Source organism: Acomys russatus, chromosome 5 (assembly GCF_903995435.1).
Source record: "Acomys russatus chromosome 5, mAcoRus1.1, whole genome shotgun sequence".
In the NCBI taxonomy this organism is placed as follows: domain Eukaryota; kingdom Metazoa; phylum Chordata; class Mammalia; order Rodentia; family Muridae; genus Acomys; species Acomys russatus.
In genome coordinates this window covers 59,360,814-59,377,211 of record NC_067141.1, presented here as the reverse complement: position 1 = coordinate 59,377,211, position 16,398 = coordinate 59,360,814, and the positions used below count along the sequence as shown (strand labels likewise).

The following is a 16,398-nucleotide window of genomic DNA, read 5'->3' as shown; positions in this document are numbered from 1 at the left end:
TAGTATCGATAATGCCTTTACCTATGTTTGCTGTTTGGTGTGTCCCAGTGCATATAACGTTCCCAGCACTGGTACAGCAGTGCACAGCAGACCAGACAGGCAAATGACTACTTGCCGTTTTACTGCTTTACAGACCAGAAACTGTTTGTCCAGACTGTGGTGTAAATTAACAGGAGAGCCCGGGAAGTGTGTTTTGCAAAGCAGTAGGATGAGGTCTGGGTGAGGCTAAGCCCTGGGCTGAGGGATCCTGGGTTCTCTGTAGCTTCTTGCTCCCTTGGTTAGAGAGTGAGCTCCCAGGTAGTTAGGAGTCTTCAGTTAATAAAACACAAACAACATAATTGAGGATAGCAGGTGCTCAGCAAGGACTTGTTCCCTGATATCTAAGAACCTTTACAGCTGGGCCTCCCCTGGCCTGTGCAGCCACAGAGTCCTTTCCTTATCCCACCATGCAGCCTGCTAACTGGGAACTTGCTTGGGCTGAAGATTCTTGCCAAAGGCAGCTGAGAAGAATTAGTTGTGCTCCACTTGAAGGGTTGACCAGCCTCCTGTGCCGGATAGTTTTACAACAATGTGACACAGGCGAAGGTCATCTGAGAGAAGGGAACCTCGATTAAGAGAATACCTCCATAAAATGGGGCTGTAGGCACGGCTGTGGGGCATTTTCTTAATAAGTGATTGATGGAACAGGTCCTAGTCCATTTTGGGTGGAGCCATCAGCCTGGACTGATGGTCCTGGGTTCTATAAGAAAGCAGGCTGAGAGCTGGGCCATTGTGGTGCATGCCTTTAATCCCAGTACTCTGGAGGCAGAGGCAGGTGGGACGATGGGAGTCGGAGGCCAACCTGGTCTACAAAGTGAGTCCAGGACAGCCAAGGCTACATAGAGAAACCTTGTCTCAAACAAAACAAAACAAAACAAGGAAACAAACAAAACAAGAAAGCAGGCTGCGCAAGCCATGGAGAGCAAGCCAGTAAGTAGCATTCCTCTATGACCCCTGAACCAGCTCCTGCCTCCAGGTTCCTGCCCTGCTTGAGTTCCTGTCCTGACCTCTTTGATGATGGACAGTGCTGTGGAAGTGTAAGCTAAATAAATCCCTATCCTCCCCAAGTTGCTTTGGACATGGTGTCTTGTTGCAGCAATAGAAACCCTGACTAGCTGAGGCAAGTTCCAGACTAAACCTTGCTGGCTCCTCCCTGTCCCCTTTCTGCTATTCTGTAGGGACCTGGAGAAGATTCTAAGACAGAGAGCATAAAGTCAAACTACGTAGTCCGAGCTTGGTTAGCACTCTAGCTCATTATGATGGTCTGGTTTATTTGTCCCTCCTTCACATGTAAGCTGAAGAGCAGGGTCCTTTTAGTCACCTCAGGGCTCAATTTATTCATGCCCATGGAGCCTTGAATATAGATTGCATGAATAAAATCCCAGTGCCAGGAGAGCAGAGTATCCTATAACCTACCATTGTAGAGGCTGAGTCAGGAGGATGGCCTATGGTGTGTGTGGGGGTGGGGCGAGGGGCATCCTTTAATCCCAGCACTCAGAAGGTGGAGGTAAGAAGATCAGACATTCAGGATCATCCTCGGTTACACAGTAAGTTTGAGGCCACCATAGAACACAGGAGCGTCTGTCTCAAAAAAAAAAAAAAAAAAAAAAAAAAAAAAAAAAAAAAGCCTAAAACAAAAGAAACTATTAATAGGGTCTCTCTCACAAGGCTGTGAAAAATCAAATGAGAAAACAGGAAGCATTAGGCACCTGTTTGGTAGAGTATAACCAGAGTAAGCGCCATGAGCAAGCTTTGATCCCAAAGTCTTACATATGTTAACCTTGTTATTCTACAGAGCGACAAAAGGGCTCAGGGGTAAATAATTTATAGATAGCTAGGCTACACTAGCTGTTGTTTTAAGCTTACTGTTCCTTTCAAGCTCCCTGTGGGCAAACAGAGAGACCACAGGACTAGCATCTGGTGGCACCCGTGGCCAGCCCAGGGCAGAAAGGGTTAGCGGGGGCGCGCGCGCGCTGCCCGCAGGGATCCGCGGGCGCGCGCCCCGCTCTCCGGGACGCAGGCTTGGCGGCGGGCTCTTCCTTGCCTCCCCATTGGTGCACACGCCCCTTCCTGTCACGGCCGGCCAGGCCCCGCCCCCTGGGCGCTGCCGGAGTGGACGGTTCCAGGCCATGCTAATGAGGGGCTGGTCGCCGCCGCCCATTGGCCGGCCGCGGAGTGTCGGTGAAGTCAGCTCGGAGTAGCAGAAAAACAGAGCGGGGCTGACTGCAGCGTGGAGCGCGAGCCGGAGCTGGACGCGCGCAGCCCTTGCCGGGGGACCCGCGAGGTAAGCGGGCGGCGGCTGCGCTCTCCGGTGGCGGCTCCCGGGCGGGCGCTGCCGGCCCCCGGAGCGGCGCCTTTGTTCCGCGCGCGGAGGAGGTGCTTTTAAAGGGCCAGCTGTTGGAGGGACCTAGGGTTCCCCCACCCCACCACCCCCGCTCCCCTAGAGCATCCCCGGATGGCCGCAGGGGACCCCTGCGGAGCCATGCCTCCGGGCTGCTCCAGGTGTCCCCCCCACACCCCTTCAAGGAAAGTTGCTAGGACGCGGGGAGCTTGGGGGATTTCAGGTTTCTTTACGGCTTTTCGGTTTTCGGATCATGGCCTCTGCTAGCAGGGAATGTCCGCCCGCCTCAGGCTGGCTGCAGTGTGGGTGGATGGAGATGGGAGAGACCGGGTGGGTTTGCGCTGGAAAGTGAAAAAACTATTGAGGGTCTCCTCTGCAGCGGCTAGAGAGGAAGGAGGGAGCGATCGTCCGGATGAAGGCATTTCAGGTGTGTTCATTCATCAACACCCCGGCCCCAATCCCCAAAGCCGAATGGTGGTGGCAGTAGGGGTGCAAGGACTATGCTGCTGGCCCAGACCCATCTGCAGCCGCGCATGGTGATGGGTGTGTGTCCGTCCGGGGATACCTTGCCTCCACTCACAGTCCAGGCCCTTTCATCCTTCCTGTGGATGACAGCATCTTGCAAAGCAGCCGGTCACTAAAGGGACAGAAAGCTACTCCTTTCTCCTATTTCCCGGGCCGTCCCTCCCTGCTTTCCAGCGTGGTTTCCCTGATAAGCGGTAGTGACATTCAAGATAGAAGGGAAATAAAGCATAAAGTCATTATGCTCCTTTGAAGGGCGGTTTGCTGTCGAATTCTGTATCCTGGAACCTCTGCTTGTCATACTACGGCTTTGAAATTCATCAGTGCATGCTTCCCCCCCCCTCCCCCCGGGCAGACAGAATTTAATATGCATTGCTACATAGAAGCAGAAGGGATCCCTCTGACCCGGCTCATTTCATCCGGTCCGAGGGTTTTCCCAGAATGTTCTGGATGAGCCTTTGGATTTTTGTTTGAATCGCTGAGCTCTGGGATGCCTCTGTTGTCACAGGGCCGACCTACTGAAATTGCTCAAATTGATTTCCCTGTCAGTAGGCGGGAGGTTCATCTAGAGACACCATAGAACCTGCCTGGCATGTTAGGCCTCTTGACTTCGTCTCACCGCCCACCCTCCAACTCACCCCCTCCCACGTCCCCCCACTGGTTTGTGTGTCCTTTTTCTTCCTAGGTGAAGGCCAGGGATGGCTTGTTTGACCATATGTTTTTGTTTTTAATTTTTGAATAGATTTGAGTGTTTTTGGTTGGAAAGATAGCGTGGTGGTGATTCAAGGGTGGATGAAAAGTGTGTGTGTGTGGGGATGACAGCAGTGTCAATGACAGAAGACAGACATTTGGACATTTTATAACTTCAGCCTTTAGTGAGTGAGATGTCTACAGAGTGAGGTGTGTATGTGTTGGCTGTGAGGGGGAGGGGCGGAGGAGGAAGATAGTGCCAACAGTTTTCTGCCCCACCCTCCTGCTTACTGCCTTAAATAACTCCATGCCAGCCCAGCTCAGAGGTCTCCCTTTTGAGCCTGAGGGGCACCTTTGAAGAAGGTTAGGGAAGGGTTAGTTTTTGAGGCGTCAAAGATGGTATATTTCTCAGCTTGAAGGCCTGTGGTAACTGTCTGGTGACTTCTCTGCAGGCAGGCAGTACCTGAAGGAGGTGCTGTTTCCCCCTGTGGGGTGAAGGATCATCACCTTCTTCTGTGGAACACCTGCCTTTTGTTGGTTCTGTCTTCCTACCCCCTCCCCCCATAATGGTTGAGTTTCTGTAAACTTTGTGAAGAGATTGGGAATCTTGGGATGGAGATGAAATTATAGCAAAAGAAGAAAAGAAGATTGCTTCTTCCTGGCAGAACAAAGACCCGTTCAGCTCTTCTTTTTCGTCTCCTAAATAGAGTTGAGTGCAGATAGCAAGTGTGGAAGGACAGAGCCCACACTTGCTTTGTCTGTGTGTGTGGCCCTGGTAGCATCCTGGTCGCCCTAGCTTTGCTCTCTCTGGACCCTTCTCTGGGTATGGAAGCAGAGAGCACCTACTGGCAATTTAGGATTTAACCAGCCTGTCTTTAAAGGGGGAATGGATGATCTTTAAAAAAAAAAAAAAAAATGATGAAAGAGCTTGGGCCGGAGGCAGAACAGCTGGCTTGCTTCTGTTCTGGTCTGCAGCCTCTGGGCCATGAGCTTGTGGCCTACCCTATCTTGTTATTGGTGAAGAGGGAAAGCTTAAAGCAGTAGCTTTCTAGGGTTCCCACTAGTGCTTCTTAATTTAAATTCACAAGCACATTGTGTGATGGCGATTTCAGATTCTTTCCTGTTTGCTAGTCGGATGTTAAATTCTCAGTATTTAGCCATAGTGCTGAAAAAGCGCTTTAGAACTTGGGCTTCTGTTGGACTCAGACCACCTTTCCCTTGACTGGTGCGATTCATGTGGTTTTAGAGGATGTGAATTATTCAGAGCTAGAATGATCCAGAGCGAGAGACACAGACCTCCAAGTGAGGGGGTGTGTGGGGGAGGTGAGGATGGGATGACAGATTGCCGGGGAAAGGGCGTTTCCGTAATTCATTCTCTCCCAGTCTGTGTTTTATTTATGATTGCACAGGTGAACATTTAAATTTTGGGACCATGGGGAGGGGACCTCTATGATGGATCCATCCCGCAGCCTTCACTAGGGAGTAAGTGGTCATTTGTCTGAGGTCACACAGCTAACATGATGCAGAAGGGGCTCAGAATCTGGGTCTTCTGCTCCTGAGTGAAGCCTCCCTTCTGTGAGAGGAGCTTAAGATGGAAAGGAGAAAAGTGAGAGGAAACAAGAGATGAAGGCGAGGCTGGAGACTCCCATCTGTGGCTTCAGCCTTCGGAGCCAAGAGTAGAGCATTCCTGTATCCTTGAAGAGTGAAGGAAGAGACAGAGCCCCTGTGCTTAGATGTGTGTGTGTATGTGTGTGTGTTTTGTGAGTGTGTGTATGAGTGTATACATGTGTGTCTCTAGATCTTGTAAGAGTGTGTGTGTACACATGTTTCTTTGTACGTGTGTATGGTTTTGTGTGTGCATGTGTGAGTTCTGAGAGTATGTGTACATGTGTGTCTCTGTGTGTGTTGTGAGAATGTGTATGAGTGTGTGCATGTGTGAGTAGTGAGAGTGTGTGTGTACATTTATATCTCTGTGTATGTGTGTATGTTTTTGTCTGTGTGTGTGTGTGTGTAAGTGTCTGTAACTGGGGAGCTGGTGAGTGCACTGGTCCTGCCTCAGATTCTCCCTGCTGACTCTCCGATTGTAGAAAGAGGTTGAAGCTGCTTGGCTCAGAGTCAAGCAAGACCTTTAACTGGAACAGGCAGAACCTGAACACTCGGAGAGTCAGGTGTGCTGGGGGTGATGCTGGTGAGAACTGAAATTGGGCCCCGTTCTGCTGAAATTCCAGTTTCTTTTTGATATATGTGCTTTTAAATTATTTATTTATTTTTTAGTACAAAACTAAAGTTTTTCCATGGAATGGATCTGTTTTCACTGCAGGTAGCCTTCCCTCCTCTTAACTTCCATCATAACATTTTATGAGAGGACATTTCATGTATTGCCTTTTCAGAGGAGAGACCCGGAGCCCGAGCTCCTGAATTGCAGTTCGTCTTGGGGAGGTAGGGAGGGAGGCTCTGGTGGCCTGCACTGTGCTAAGCCTCACCCGTGTTTCAGTGAGCAGTGGCTAGCCAGAGCAGTGACCATCCACAGACAAGGATAAAAGGTGATTCTCCTTTGAAGTCTGTGGCCCAAGGCAGCAGCCATGAGGAGCGTGCCTTCCCCTGGCCAGCTCATAGGCCTAGGAAGTTGGTAGAAGGCTTCTCCAGCCTGCTTCAGGTGCATTGCGCCATCTTGTTGCTTTCGAGGCATTGCTTTTCTCTTCTTCTGCGTCTCCTTCCTCTGGCTACTTCTTTTTTCTCCCTTCCTGTTGTGCCTTTCTCCCTGCTCTCTTCCCTCATCCTGTTAGTAATACATCTTTGCAGTGTGTTTTAATGTATTATTGTCTCATTAGTTCTCTGTTCTTAATTTAAAAGTAGTTTAGTCTTTTCAAATACATATGTATTTTACACACACACACACACACACACACACACACAAAAGCAAACCTAATTAAACTGCTTTTTATTTCTGTGTGGCCTTCCATTGATTTTCTTCTCCCCCTTCTGTCTGTGGTCAGTAGTGGCTCTTTCTAGGGAAAAAAACCCTTTTTTTCCCAAGGTCTCTGTCATGTGGTTATTGTTTTAAAAACAAAACCAGCTATAACAGGAGAACAAAGTTTCCACCCTTATATTGTGAACCGCCAGGGACACCGTGTCTCAAGAGATGCGTCCTGTTTCTTGACTTCCTTCGATGGAAGAAGTATCATCAGTGTGTTTCATAAGGCGGCGTATGCTGTGCCAGAGAGGTTGCTGGTGCATGCGGGGCTCTTGTCAGTGAGTCTGGTAATGCTTAATGGTGGGAACCTGGTAGGCTCCTGCCAAGGGAGACCATCCAGGGAGAATATAGCCTGAAGGTTTTGTGTTTTGAAGGCTACACCAACCCAAGTAGCCAAAGCAGGACACAGAACCCTTTAGGAAAGACTCATGAATGCTGGCTTGAATTCAGGCGTATCCCGCCCACTTTGGGCAGAGCCACACACCAACAAGCTTGCTGGTGTGAAGTTCTAGGTGCTGTGATGGAGGTGTGTTGGTGAGGTTCATAATGTCCTTCGGCTCCAGTTTTATTACAGAGGTGGGATCTCTTAGACATTTTAATTTTGTGTGTGTCTGTCTGTCTCTGTACATATATATATCCATGTCTCTGAAGTCTCTGTGGATGCCCTTGGTAGCCAGGAGAGGGTGTCAGATCTCCGGGAGCTGGAGTTCGAGGTATTTATGAGTCATCTAACATGAGTGCTGGGAATTGAACTCAGCAATGAGTGGGAAGCGCTCCTTGTTGCTGAGCCAGCTCTCCAACTCCAAGATTTAGTGTTGGTGCTCAGTGGTCAGTGAGTTCAGGGTCTAAAGGGGCCCTCAAAAGCAAGAAGGTACCTCCAAGTCGCCAGTTCTTATGCTAGAGATCTACCTGGATTTTGTGTTCAACTCTGTAATATCTGTGCTGGTTTGAGTGCAAACGTATCTACATTGCTTTGCTGTTGAATACAATTGATGGTCCAGGAAAATGCTGTGTTTGTCTTGGGCTCTCTCCAAGTATTCACAGCAGTCTGTAACCCAGCTGGAGGAGCCAGGAGCAGGGAAGACGTCAGACCTGTTGGTGTTGAGAACTACCTTCCAGCCTAACTGGGTGGCTCTTCTCACGCTGAGGTTTCTTCCTTCACATGTGGCCTTTGCCTCTTTTTGTGGCGCCTCCAACTTTCAGACCCCCTCACATCTGAGAGACGTGCTTATTCCTCTGTTCAGCTCTTTCTGTTATTCTTGCTGGTTTCCTGGTCTTCTTCCGCCATCTTGTGAAATCTGGAAAAAGAGATAAATCTTTACCTAAGTGTTACTCACACATACGCTCTCTGTCTGTCTTTCTGTCTTCCCTCTCTCTCTCTCTCTGTCTCTGTCTGTCTCTGTCTCTCTGTCTCTCTCTGTCTCTCTCTGTCTCTCTCTCTCTCTCTCTCTCTCTCTCTCTGTCTCTCTCTCTCTCTCTCTCTCTCTCACACACACACACACACACACACACACACACACACACACACACACACACACACACACACCCCACTGAAATAATACTACAAGGATAACCTGAAGACCTATGAAGGAGGCAGAGTCATCCTGGTAACCCATTCCCTAGAGTCAGTCACCGAGTAGAGTGCCTGTTCTGCAGGAACAAAGCCCATACATTTGAGTGATGTTCAGCAATCCAGGCTAATGTTAGCTTCTTCTAGGACTCCGAGAAGGGATTCGCAGGGCTAAAGTCATGCGGTTGGTAGGACTGTGCTTACTGTGAGAAGAACCTGATTGCTCACTGATGCAGTTTTCGGAGGCTGCCTGCATTTTCTACTCAGGCCATCTTCTGTCTTCAAAGCTAGTGTCTTAGAGTTTCTATTGCTGCAATGAAACACCGTGACCAATAGCAAGCGGGAGAGGAAAGGGTCTCTTTGGCTCACACTTCCACATCGCTGAATGAGGACAGGACAGGAACTCAACGAGGCAGGAATCTGGAGGCAGGAGCTGATGGAGAGCAGAAGCAGGGGAGAGGTGTTGCTTTACGGCTTGCTCCTCATGGCTTGCACAGCCTGGTTTCTTATAGAACCCAGGACCACCAGTTTAGGGATGGCACCACCCACAATAGACTGGGCCCTTCCTCATCAATCACTAATTAAGAAAATGCCCTACAGGCTTGTCACAGATTGCTTTTTTTTTTTTTTTTTTTTTTTTTTTAAACAGGGTTTCTCTGTGTAGCTTTGGCTGTCCTGGACTTGCTTTGTAGACCAGGCTGGCCTCGAACTCACAGTGATCTACCTGCCTTTGCCTCTGGAGTGCTGGGATTAAAGGCATGCGCCACCACTACCCTGTGCCACAGATTGATTTTATAGAGGGATTCTCTTTCTTTCTTTCTTTTTTTTTTTCTTTCTTAAGACAGGGTTTTTCAGCATAGCCTTGGCTGTCCTGGACTTGCATTTTAGACCAGGCTGGCCTCAAACTCACAGCAATCCTGCCTCTGCCTCCCTGATGCTGGGATTAAAGGCATATACCACCGTGCCTGGCTTCGAGTGATTTTCTTAATTGAGGTTCCTGCCTCTCAGATGACTTTAGCCTGTGTCAAGTTGCCATAAAACTAGCTAGTGCAGCCAGCGCCAGTGCTGGCTGGCTGATTGAGCCATTCTGCCAATGGCTCTGATCATTACTCTCTCATCACTACCTGAATCCCTCTTCCACCTTTAAGGAGCTTGGTAATTACAGTGGGTCAGTCGCCTGGATAATCTAGGACAGTCTCCCATCTTAACATCAGTTAATTAGTAACTTTTAAAAATAGAAATGTATCTCCCCAGCTGTCCCCCCCCCCCCCGTGTGTTTGTGTGTATGCCCATGTGTGTAGGGGTGCCTGCAGAAGCCAGAAGAGGGCGTTGGATCCCCTGGAGCTAGAGTTATAGGCAGTCCTAAGCTTCCTATGTGGGTGCTGGGGGCGCTGATCTTCAGTTACTTTGAAAGAGCAGCAAGTGCACTTACCTGCAGAGCCATCTTCAGGCCCTGATTAGCAATCTTGATTCCACTTGCAACCTCAATTCCCCTTTGCCACATAGCTAAACATGTTCCCACTATTGGAGACTGGTATCTAGACACCTTTGAGGGGCCATTATTTTCCATTACAGTTACTTTCCCCCCTGTATTAGTTCTCCTGATACTACTGCCATACTTACAAATAACTCCGACTTCAGCCTTTTCCATCCTTTCAGTATGGCAACAGCATAGTTCTTGGTTACATTGGTTTGACTGAGCCTTATGATGTACTTAATGGTACTTTCTTATGTAATTTACTCACTTAGTCGCCTTACTTCTTCAACTTAGGTTTTTGTTTTTTTTTTTTTTCTCCCCGAAGTCTGACACAGCATTTTAAAACACCTGGGTGTCCTAATATGTTTGTTTTTATTTTGTCATGTGCCCCCCACCCGCATTCCTTTCCAGAGCCATCTACCTGTTTCCACTGTTCTTCGTTGTAGGCCTGTAGGCCTGTGGCATGACTCCTGCTTGGTGTCAGTCCATGGGTTGCTACTTCTGTTTTGATCTTTTGGCTTATCCCTCCAGAAGTTTCTGGGAGAGGGTCTATGGGAGCTGATCATTTCAAACTTGCATATACTGCGGTCTCATCTTTTACCAGCATTTGATTGGTGGTTTGGTTTATCTGGAATTTTTGGTTGAAAGGCATTTTCCATTATAGTTGTCGTTGTTGTTATTATTATTATTATTATTATTATTATTATTATTATTATTTGGGCAGGGTCTCTGTATCCCTGGCTGACCTGGAACTCACTATGCTGACCTAGCTGGCCTTGAACTCACAGGGATCTGCCTGCCTCTGCCCACCCCTCCCCATGTGCTGGGATTAAAGATGTGACACCACATCCCAACCCCTCCATTATAGTCTTTAAGGCACTGTCACACTGTCCTTCAGATGCCAATATTGAGACTGAAAATTAGTATGCTGTTCCTATTTTTGATAATTTATGGGGAACTTGTTAATGTTTAGATGTTCTCTCATTTTTCTATATTTAACTTTCCTAGTTTTAAAAATTATTGGTGTGGCCAGGTATAAGAGCACATGCTTGTAATCTCAGCACTTGAGGGTGGAGGTCTGGGGGTCAGGGCGAGCTCCAGGCACTCTGGAGCTAGAGGAAGCCAGTCTCTGATATCCACAAGAACACACTTTAGCATGCTTTTTTGGTAAAGGCTTACTTTCTTCAAAACCTGGGACATTTCCTATGTGTGAATAGTCAGTTTCCTTTTCTCCATTTTGCTGTCATTTGTCTTCAGAAGTCCTCTTAGTTAGATTTCCTGGATTGAGTTCATAATTTTAAAAGTTGTAATTTCTTATTTTCTTTTTTTATTACTTTCATATTTTTATCTCCAACCTTTTTCCGTTTTTAAATGTCTGTATTCATGTTTTTATGTTAAGTATAAGTACATGTTTTACTTCCTAAGAATGCCTAGTCCCTGCAGCATTTCCCTCCTTCCCTCCCTGCCTCCCTTCTGTCCCTCTTTCTCTCCCCCTCCCTTTCCCATCCCTCCCCTCCATGTCCTAGGCTGGACTTGAACTCTAGATCCTCTAGCCTGTCTCATTGCTGGTATTACAGATGTTCTTCACAATGTCTGGCTTCTTTATTTTTACTTTTGATTACTTTTGGAAATTTTCTGCTTGTTTTTGCATTGTCTTTGTTTCTTCCAAGTCCCCCTTTCTGCTTATTTTGGTTGCGGTGTTTTCCACTAGAGCCATCTTTCCGTGTTTGCTGATCCTTGCTTATTCATTTGTGTTTTAAGGGTGGGCATGTAAATGCTGATGGGGCATCTGTGGGACATGGGAGGGACCTGTTAATTTCCTCGGAGGGTCATCCAGCAGAGAACCTTTTTATTTATTTCCCCATGGAGAAACCTAGGTATCAGTAGATATTTCTGGGGCTTTCCTACAAAAGGTTATCATAGAGAGGATTCAGCTCTGTGTGTGTGTGTGTATGTGTGTGTGTCCATCTATCATTGTCTGTATGCCTGCTTTATATCTCTCTGTGTGTGTATCTGTGTGTCTGTCTGTATGTCTGTGTGTGTGTGTCTCTGCATATGTGTATGTATGTGTGTCTGTACCTGTATGTGTGTGTGCATGTGTGTGTGTGTCTGTGTATCTTGTATGTCTGTGTGTTTGTATGTGTATCTATGTCTGTGTGTCTGTGTCTCTCCCTGTGTGTGTCTGTATCTGTCTGTGTAGTGTCTGTGTGTATGCCTGTGTGTATACATGTTTGTGTGTGTCTGTGTATCTGTATGTCTCTGTGTGTGTGTAGGGGGCGAGTGGGTTATTGTTACCTTTGTCTGCTCTGGAGGCTTTCACTCAATCCCGCTGTTCTAAGCGCTGCCTCCCTTTGCTGAGCCTGAGTCTTCTGCTGACAATACCAGTTGAGAAACTTCAAGAAAGGAACCCAAGTCTGATTGCTCCTTGTCCAGTCTTTCAGGAAGTAAGCTCTCTTTTCCCCTCCCATTGCACCCCCTCACCTGCTTCTCCCCTCCAAAATCACTGTTGCCTCTAGTTCCTGAGCACTCCTCAGCTTCTGTGCCGGGGTTGGCCACTACCTTAGTGGTTCCTTTCCTGCCTGGTATGTAGCAGAGTAGACAAAGCAGATCCCCAAGTCAGCTGCCACACGGTTATCAACTGGGTCTCCCTGGGCTCTCCAGGCATATCTTGGGGGGCTGTTACATTCATTCCATTAAGAAGCAAGTTTCTTTTTAGTTCTTTGATGGGATTTGAGAAGGCAGAGGAGAAACTGGCAGCGGTCTGATTTTATTAGAACGTAGTTCATGTCTTTAGCCACACTCTTCGGCTTATGCTTCCCAATACTGAATCTAAGCCCATGAGATACCACCCTGCGCACACCTCTGTGGTTCTGTGAATTGAACCCTGGGCTTTGGGAATGTTAGCAAGTGCTCTACCAATCTGGTGTAACCTCAGGCCTGAGGTAATTGAATATATTTTTCTAAGGCAGTAGGCATACAGTCATTAGACTTCCAGACAGACCCAGTGATGCCGTTTTACAAAAATAAATCATGGTTTATTTTGAAAGAGACAGAATCACAGGCAGCAGATCCCGCCTGTACTCTCACTATGTAGAAAGAGAAAAGCCATAAAACATCATCATGGACCACTGGGATCATGAACGGTGACGCTCAGGAGCTGTATTTTGCCCCATAAGTAACCACATGGGTTATCTTGAGAAGTCTGTTAGCTTATCTGGGTCTCAGTTTACTCAGCCTACTTGGTCTGGTGTTAGCTTAGTTCTCTATATTGCGGAGCTACTGTGTTCAAAGCTTGTCTACTCATACTTTTATGCCAACTTGCCACAAGCTAAAGTCATCTGAGAGGAGGGAACCTCAATTAAGAAAATGCCTTCATAAGGTCAGGCAGTAAGCAAGCCTCTCGGGCATTTTCTTAGTTAGTGGGTGGAGTGGGGGAAGGCCCACCCCATTGTGGGTGGTGTCATTCCATGGGCTGGTGGACTTGGGTTCTATAGGAAAGCAAGCCAGCAAGCAGCACCCCACCACGGCCTCTACATCAGCTCCTGCCTCCAGGTTCCTGCCCTGTTTGAGTTCCTGTCCTGACTTCCTTTGTTGCTGGAGTGTAAGCCGAATGAACCCTTTCCTCCCTACCTTGCTTTGTGGTCATGGTGTTTCATTGCACCAATAGAATCTTAAACTAAAGTAACGTAGTATTAGGATCCTTCCAGAACTCACTGCTCAGGTAGTCTTGTAGTGTTTTGCATGTCTGTTGTGGTATTACATTGGCTCTATGTCTTTCTCTAAAGCTCGGTGTCTCCTTATACACTTTCTTTCTTGCTCTTTCTAGGCTGTGACCGCCTTACAGAAATGTATTATAGTCATCTTTCCATCTTCGGTATCTACCATAGTCTTCAGTACATAGGTTTACAGTAAATGTTGGTTTCTTTTCTTTTCTTTTCTTTTTTTTTTACGCCAAGAAGTACTTGAAAGAACATGATACTACAATTTACAGTTTTCTCAGAGAAAGGTTTACATATTGGGGTCCTGCTGCACATTTCCTGGACTCTTACTCACGCTGGTGAGAAGTTCAGAAGTTCAGATACTGAGGTCAGTGGAGATAACAGTTCAAGATGGCAATCCTAACCCTAGAGACCTGTTTCTCCCCAGCCGGGCAGTAGTCATGAACTTGTTCAATAAGCCTCCCATTGTTAGAACGTAAGATAGATTTCACCTTAACTATGACAATAAATTACATATAGATTACATATAGGTAGGTGTTTAGAAACACTTAAGGGCTTTTCCATAGCTGACTTCGGCTTTCCTAAGCCTATGAACTATGTGCCAGGACTAGTAAGTGGAAGTTTCCGGGACACACTGGCTCTACTGAAGACCTTTCATTGTGTGGGTGGCTCCCTGACAGATTGCATGGGGAGGCCTGGGGCACCTTTTCAGGCAAGGCTCTCCTCCTGCTGACAGGAACGCTGGAGAATCAATACTGTAAGGGAGATGAAATCCTGTTGAAACATCTGGAAAGAACTTTGCTTTTGATTTGCTCAGTGGATAGTTTTGAGCACCAGGAACTGTACTGGGTTCTAGGAATATAGCCACGAAAGAGAAATGGCACCTGCTCCCCTGGTGTTTATAGGCCAGAGCCCAGTTGTCCAGCATGGTAGCCACTAGCTGCTTATGACTATGTGGGCTACTGGTATAAATTCATTTTCTCAGCCACGTGTGCGGCAGTTGACTGCTCAGTGGCTCTCTGTGCTTGGTTGACCATTCTGTGGATAGCATGGACCTAGGACCGTTGTTTCATTTTAGACAGTTCTTTCAGGCATGCTGGATTGCATACCTAAGGCTCCAGTTTCAACACCATAACGTCTACGACCAGCTTTGCTTTGTAGTGGAGACATCAGAGGCATAGAGAGTTGTTTGCTTAAGGTTAGGAGATTGGATGGACTGAGCTGGGAAAGGTCTCTTCTTGCTGAGTGATGCAGGGGTGGAGGGAGACCAGGAGCATGGGCTCTGTTCTCTGGCTACTTAGTTTAGCGCTTGGCTTTGCTACTTCTTAGATCCTGCCTGAGCTCTAGAGCAATTCAGTGTCTCAGTTGTGAAAATAATGGGACTTCCTGGAAGAGGATTAGATGATCCAAGAATGCAAGTGTTAGGAGCTGGAAATAGCTGTCACAGTAAACACTGGTCACTGTCATGGCTGTTGATGCAGAGTCTCATGTGGGTCTCCCTTCTCTACCTCCCATGTCTGGGACGGCAGGTGTGCCTTTATGCTTTTATGTGGTGCTTAGTGTAGCCTAGGCAAGCATTCTCCTGGGGGAGCACTGTCCTCAACCCACTGTCATCACTGTCACAGAGAATGAAACAAAGACAGAAGTTACAGAGCCCACAAGGCATCTTAAAATAGATGACTAGAGACTAGCCGGGTGGTGGTAGCATACCGCATGCCTTGGGGAGGCAGAGGCAGGCAGATCTCTGAGTTCGAGGCCAGCCTTGTGTACAGAGCAAGTTTCAGGGCAGCCAGGGTTACACAGAGAAACCCTATCTCCAAAACAAAAACAACAACAACAACAACAATAAAAAACAAAAAACCAAAACAAGAATAAAAAAAAGATTGGAGGCTAGACAAAAGAATATAGGCAGGTGAGGCTGTGTTCCTTATACCCATTGGCCACCCGGAGAGGGACAGAACTGATGATTTCAAAACCAGGGCCTGCTTTAGTCATGTAAAAATGCCAGCATGTTCACAAAGTCCTTTGAGCCCTCAAGCTGGTCACTCATACCCTGGATCTTTTTCTGTCTCATTCTTGCTGTTTTTGTCCTATCTAATTCTGGCTTTTCTCTTGTCCCTGCAGATCCCTCCTCCCATCTCTGTCTTCCGGGAGAAGTGGGGTCACATCATGAGCTAGAACAGAAGTATGCACAAACGGAGTTCAGATGAGAGAAGGGAAGGGACAGAAGTTGGGTCGTTTAGCAGTTGGGGTCTTGGTGACGTCATCCCCACCATTATCCCCTCTTGCTGGCAGGCCTATCTAAAGTAGCACGGTGCTTTAGGGATGCTTCGTTTTCTTGAACGAAGAGACTTCTGATGTTGGTAATGTAGGGATGGTAAGTAGAGCTCTGTTTTTATATGGAACTGTAGCTTAGGAAGTGTCCTACAGCTGCGTGGGCAGTGCACAGCCGTAACCCCAGAACTGGACTGCAGTTTGAGGTCAAGTGCAGGGTCTTGGCTTTGAACCTCAGCACCACTACAGTTTGTTTCACTCACTGAACAAATGCTGTTAAGGGAGTTCCTAAGTTGATTTCCTCATTGGTACCAAGGAAGCAGGATCCTGGCAGGCAGTCAACAGGGTGTTTCTGGGATTGAAACGGAATGGGTATATTTGCTGTGACAAAGTGGGGAGCTGCCTGGGAGACCCAGGCAGGAAGCGCACACGTTAGACTGTGTGAAGGGTGTGGCAACATGCCTCACGCTAGTTGGGAGCATGGGGGCAAGCAGTAAGCCTAGTGACGTATCTGGTGCACTTGTGTATACATGGCTGACCCGGCATTGACCTGTGAGGAGACTGTTCCCAACAACCTGAATTCTCAGGGTGGGGAAGGAATACAGGCTGTCTGAGGAGCATTATGTTCTCGAAGCTTTCCCTGTAACTGGCTCCGTTAGCCCATTCCCATCTTGCGTGGATGTTCCATCTGGGTGGGAGGTGGGCGCTGTGGCTTGCATATAGTGGCTGTAATAGCAGTGGGTGTTTAGTTAGACTCTGGAATTACCCTTCTGCTCACAAGTCAGTGCGAAT

General features: G+C 47.6%; 1 protein-coding gene across 45 annotated transcripts in view; it reads left to right on the top strand.

Annotated features, from left to right (window-relative positions):
- Positions 1 to 2,148: 2,148 nt before the first annotated feature.
- Positions 2,149 to 16,398, top strand: part of Sorbs1 (sorbin and SH3 domain containing 1) — a 229,085-nt gene continuing 214,835 nt past the window's right edge. For 29 of the 45 annotated variants that reach the window (XM_051146493.1, XM_051146494.1, XM_051146500.1 and 26 more), the window contains exon 1: positions 2,156 to 2,323. The gene's annotated coding sequence lies outside the window, so the exon portion shown is untranslated. Of the gene's footprint in view, positions 2,324 to 16,398 lie in introns of all 45 variants that reach the window. The other 16 variants (XM_051146525.1, XM_051146523.1, XM_051146522.1 and 13 more) reach the window with 4 other exon arrangements.